The following is a 6,815-nucleotide window of genomic DNA, read 5'->3' on the forward strand; positions in this document are numbered from 1 at the left end:
AGCAAAGTTACATTAAAATTATATTTATTATCAGCTATATGTGCATACGTTTTCAATTTTTATTCTGCCGTAAATCATAAATCGATCGTGACATAGATATTTATAAACAGAAGCGAGCAATCTCCTTACTTGCATAATTCGATCATTCGATCAATAGTATGAATACGGAAATATAAAGAGTGTCATGAGACAGTATTACGACTGCTGCTGGGTTTTTCTGCAGAAACGTTTTGACTTCGCGTGTAGATTGCTTTCTTTGTTGATACGTGACGATTCGCACATAACAAGAGGTCATGTAAACTAAGAAAAAATTAGGGAAAGAGACGTATTGAGAAAGAGAGAAAGGAAGAGGGAGAGAGTAATACAATAGTCGGAGAAACGGGAACGAGATGAACTTGATAGAATAGACGAGATGCAAACGGATGTTATTTCACATACATATATCTACGTATATATGTAGATATATACGTGTTTAGGTGCATGTGAATGCATTTCGAAATTGAGTAATCGCTCCTTTGACGCTGTACGCGATTCTTCAAAAGAGTTCCTTTTATTCAGAGTACTACTATATTGCATATATGTATACTTTTTTCCTCGAGCACGTGGGCGATTTTTCTCCAGATGGCACGCATGTAAGATCGTAAACAGGAAAAAAAAGGAGAAGGGAAAGGAAAAACATATTTTAGTATGAAGAACGGCGGCGGGTGTCATCCGCAGTCACACGTGTGTGTCACGCAAAGCGATTTTTGAGGATTGCCAACGCGGACAACGAGGAATGCCCCGCTAAGCTTATATTTGCAAACTGTAATGGGAGAGTAATTGTCTAGATAAAAAGAAAAAGAAAAAAAAGAACATTTAAGCGACTTTCTAGATAAAGAGCCTTGACATTGGTAGTTCGATGTTGATGGATAATTAACTTTTTGACTAAGCTAACGAAGACTATAATATTTTTGAATTAGGTTATTAACACCTAGTGGTACATTGTAGCCCGCGACTTAGGACGAGAGTGTTTACCGACGAACTAATTGCATGTCGATGTATCATGCAGCATAAAAGCTTAATAGCTTTAGTAGATAGTAATTGTCGCTGCTATGGTCGTCCTTTTGCAGAAAATTCATCCCCGCGATTTTCTCCATTCGCCACGATGAGAGATCTCAAGAGCAGCCCGTGGATGTTTCTGTCCGGATCTTTCGTTATTTCTTCGTTTTCGTTTTTTTCATACTCTACCTGCGGCTTCTCCCCTCTTGTCCCCTCACCCGCGAGCGAAAAAGAGTGCGAGAACGCGAGGGAAAGGAAGACAGAAAGAAAAAAAAGAGAGAGAGAGAGAGTAACGCTCGCGTTAGTAATGTTTAGTGTCTCTAATATTATACATGAACGTACTATATACAATGACTTTAGATGAAGTAGAATATTCAAGATGAAACACTAAACGTACAAAAGCGGAACGCTTCTTTCGAGCTCTCGCGACGAACTTACTTAGAAGGCACGCTCTTACGGAAAATGATCTATTTCGCTGGAGAGATAGACGTTGTAGCCGAAGATATCCCCCGTCTTTTGGAAATGTTCGTATGCATCTTCGGCCCGGAATCGAAGAAAAGCATCCAAAAGATTCCTCGCCCTGCCCATATCCCAACCATTTGTACTAGAATACTCCGTTTGTCCGATCACGCAATGTGGTCTTACTGGTTAACTTTAATACTAGTTCGTACAGAGAATACCTACCATATTACTTACGGCTTGCGAGACAATTGTAATTGCATTTTAACCAACGATTTCGAAGTATAACGTATTAGAAGATAGCACAAGAGTTCGTTTTGTCCGGATCAACATTTAAACGATAGATCCGACCTCACCCCTTAATTATCTCCGAGTCGTCATTTCCGTGTTGAAATCGATTAAAGTCGAGCGTGTTTCTTCCCCGCTTGTGTAAGCTTTGCGCCTCTTGCGAGATGCTTTTTAAACCCTCGATCCCACATATACTTACGCATAAACATGCACACAACACACACATGCCACGTGCAATGTACTCGTACATATATACATATGCCGTAGCTACACTAAATATACTGATATACAAACATACAAAAACACGTACATGGTGCCCTAGATATAATACATTCGATCCCATTTACAAGTAGACACGTTCGCATATTCAAGAAGCCACGCTAAGGATAATTATATATGTATATAGAGGATTCTCCTGTGAATGTGTGCGCGTAGTTAGAATCGGCTCGCTTAACAGATGATACGTCGTCACTTATTGCTATTTGCTGCATTGACAATTTTCTTTCTTACATGTTGCGTGATAGTTTTTGCGATTTAAGTCGATTTAAAAGCGATTACAAAATAACATTTTTTTTTTAGTTTCACAAGTCAAGCTCATATGTTATACATACAAATACAAAAATGAGTACGTAAAAATGGTATGTTTTCTATAATTTTCTACGATAATTTGTTGGCGGGACATTATTGAAATTAATGAAATGTGATGCAAACGATTTAATTATTCTAAAAAAATTACTATTTTGTGGTGTTATTGCCAACCTTTTATATGATAAATTTTATTATAGATATGTTGAATGTATATATATATATATATATATATATATATATATATATATACACACACAGGAGAAAATAGGCTTTAATATTAAATTTCTGTTAATCGACGATGACAAAAACTATTGCTCGATCAACATTATTTTTCGAGTGTCTTTTTTTGTGTTACAATGCTTTCTTTCCCGTCGAGCGTTTTCCCTGACATTGTGATACGAGATATATTTTCTGTTCGCAATATTAGTTCCCCGGTGCCTTTATTATTGAAGAGAAAAATAGTATCAATGTTACATTTTATTTTATATCTTATTGAAGATGGCTTGATCTCTAATCCCTATTCCTGCCCTTCTGAACATAATAAACACGGTCGCCCCCCTTGACTACAAGTTTCTGAGAACAAAGAAACAATAAAAAAAAATGAACAGTGAACAACGCTTAAAGACTAAATTGAAATGAATCCTATTGGGAATATGTAAGATTAAAGAATAAAAAAAAAAATTAAAAATCACATAATATTTAAGGTCATGAATTTATAAAGATATTTACACTTTAAGAATAAAGAGAATCTTCTGTGGCAGCATAATATACGGAAAATTACTAGTTCAACACTTAAACTAACCGTATGTTGGGGACGAGGACGAAGGATTTTCTGGATACGTAGACACGAGGATAGTGTCCTGACGATCCTTCGGATCGCTGCGTCTTCCGACAGTGATGTAACTATTAACACGTAATCCCTTAACGTTATATTTTTCCGGTGGTAGCTCTCGAGTTGACGCTAAACGCTTCGTTTCTGATATTAGTAGCAGCGCGCGGACGCTTAGAGGCGTCCTATGATAGCGATCGTCACGTTTAGCGGAAATTCGAGAGCTGCATTAGCCACCGGCAGTTTGTGATATATTTAGTGAAACAAATTAAAAAATGGTTGTTATTCAAATTAAAAAAAGAGAAAAAAGGAGAGAGAGACAAAGAGAAAGAGAGAAAGAGAGAAGAGACGCCTGGCGGTTTTACATCCATACAATATTACACACCAAAAGAATTTGGTAGTATAATTGCGCACGCTGCTATAAGAGTGATCCGATCCATATAACACACTGAGGCTAAATCTCATAGGGCATTCCGTGGTAGATAATGAGCGGAAGGTTGCCTTTCAAAGCCTTTTTGTGATCTCCGCAGTTTCAAAGAATGTTTCAGAGAAATAGTCAATTTGCATGGTAGAGGAGTAGACAAGATTTGAAGATTGCAACCAAAATTCTCTAGCCAACATGCAAAATAATAATTTCTCGTTATATTTCAAACTTGAGAAAGCAAAGAAATTTTCATTAAAAGTAACAAAATCTCTGAAAAACAACTAGGCCTAAATTTATTTAGTGAGCATTTTAGAGATTTTTATTCTGAAATTTTTCTGCTTTTCAAACTTCAAACCTATGCAAATCGAATCGAGGAAACTGGAAGTGTCATTTCAAATTGGAATTATTGCTTTTAAGATGACACCTTCGGTCCATCAACGTTCATCGATCGTGGAAACTGAGGCTCGGATCACAAAATACTTCTTTGGAAAGATAACAGGCACTATCAATCTACCAGCTTAATGTTGTTTATTATTACACAACAATTTTATATATATCAAGCCATTTCTACTCATACATAATTTTTTATAACGGATTCAGCAACGCAGATTGAACCACCTATACCATTTTACGTCGCCGGCCTCTTCTTAGCAGCGTCGACCGCCGTGTATAACTAATTGTAAATTTTAGGTATTACCGCGCGTATAATAAGGAAAAAAAAGCGATAAGTGAGAATGAGGCGAACTATCGTGGAGGAGAGGAGGAATATAAGAAGATAAACAAAAATGATAATACACATAACAACACACACACTATATATATATTGTAATATTATTTTTCGAACATAGTAATGTAAAATGTAGAATATAATACATATATATATATATATATATATATATATATATATATATGTATATATATATATTATCGTATTGTAACGATCATTTCGTATAGCGCTAGGCTGGACGAGGTGTTTTTGGAGGTTTAAGAGAATTAATTAAGGTGGGCCAGAAGCGGGTGGGCGTGCTGAGCGGCGCGAGGTCACACTGATATTTTTACCAAGTTTTTCGAATATTGGAGATCCCCCATGATTCCTATATAATGAGAACTTAAATGTATCCTCGCGCCACTGCCGCCTCCGCGCTATTTATTAGCGATCACCCGCCGACCAGTCGTCGAAATTCGATTCGAGCTCGCGTCGTGTTCAACTTCGTACAAATATGGAAGCAAACAACATGTAAACAACACACTATAACATACAACACATATAAACATACATATATAACGCATGAACAACAAGGTAAATGATACAGTTGATCGCAATGCTTACTCCGAAACTGCGATCCTTAAGATTAGCCTCTAATGTATAATTAATTGATCTCCATTATACATTGAGGGAGCAATTGACGTTCTTTTAACAGATCTAAATTTTGCATTCCAAACCGAAGCTCCATTGGTCCTTTTGTTTAACGATAAAGAATTGCAGCGAAGATGCAAAATTGTGCCATCTGTTTGTAGAATAGATTAAACACGGAAAAAAACAATATTATATTTTTTAAGTAGATATATAAAGGTTGTAAAAATATATTTTATTGCAGATAGATGTATATCCGAGTTCTGTGCATAGACAGAATTTTCAATGAGATAACGTCATTATCTCTTCTAATTTCAAAATGTTTCTTAATATAACTCTAATTCGGCAATTACTTGAAATCAAGTTTGTGTCGGTTGTTCCCGTCCTATAATAAAGTACAATTAGGCAATACTAATGGAACAGAAAATAATAGATAAAACGCATCTGTTGCAGTTCAGTAATTTTGAATTATTGACGACTGGCCTGCGGAGACTTTTCAATTTGTCGCGTCGAAGATCAAAACGATGTAATCGAGATAATATCGACGAACGAAATCGGTTTTTGAACTAGAGCGATTCTTGTCTAATTACGACGTTCCGTTCTTCGAGGCGATGCGTGCGTATTTTAATTTTTCATTGTTCACAGAAGGGACGAAGAATAAAACAGAGAAAGAGGTGTGTACAGTGGGATTAGTGGGAATGGTTGGCTATAATATGAGTAAAAAAAAAGGAAAAGAAAAGGAAAGTCAAAACTCACTCCCCCGTTCCCTCCCGCCTTCCTTTCCCTTCATCTCCTACTTTTAAACCTATCACTTTTGGAAACTCCTCGAGTGTCGGCCCGATATCGACAACATAAAGCGAGATGTTTTCCGACGGCGAGAAAACGACTGTAAATTTTGCGAGGACTAATGTAATACGTAAAAAAAAGAAAAAAGAAAATGTTTATTAATACGTTGCGTTTTAACATACTTATTAGATATTATTGGTTGTCGAATATAATATATGCGCCCTACAAAATTCAAAACTTACGACAAGTTGCGGCTAAGACTTCTTCTTTTCGTTTTGTTTTTATAGCAGTTGTTATTCGATGTTTTGTTGTACGAATATGCTGGCATGTTGAATCGTGGATGAGAACCAAGAGTCGCGAAGCTGGGCATATCTATTTTCTGCGAGGCGCAATCGGCTCGTCGCGGCTTTTGAGTTTCGCATGTTCAATCACTGCGTTAAAACCGCTCGCGACAACACCTTTTGTCCGTCGTTTCCTTGAACGAATTTGACCTGCGGTTTTATTTAGCACGGCGAATACGCAGCAATATTTCATACAATGCAGACGGACCGTGTCGTAAAGCTTGTCGCAACGGCACGAGCAGATTGCGCGTCGCTTTTAATAGAGAAGAGAAGTAACTATACGGACTAGAGGAAAATTAACATTGTGATGTTCATTGATCAAATATGTCAAAAGAAGAAGGCCCACTGGTTGAGGCCCGACATTTCTGAGTACACTATAAATAATAAATATTATGTAAAATTTATTGAATATTGTGCACATTTCATTGCCTCACCTTATATCCATTAGGTATGTACGAGATATCTCTATTATAATAATGAGGAATAAATTAAGAAAATTTATTCTGAATTTTTGCAACTTTAACGGTATTATTTATTAATTAAGGCGCGATATATAATTTTGGAACTAGAGCGATTTCGAGAAACGATTAAATTTTAAAGGAAGATAAAAAACTTTCGAGTCAGTCGCTAAATCTGTAAATAAAAACATGATGATATTACTCACACACACACACACACACACACACACACACACACACACACACACAC

The sequence above is a fragment of the Temnothorax curvispinosus genome, unplaced genomic scaffold (genome assembly GCF_003070985.1).
Source record: "Temnothorax curvispinosus isolate PA1 unplaced genomic scaffold, ASM307098v1 QBEX01001326.1, whole genome shotgun sequence".
Taxonomy (NCBI): domain Eukaryota; kingdom Metazoa; phylum Arthropoda; class Insecta; order Hymenoptera; family Formicidae; genus Temnothorax; species Temnothorax curvispinosus.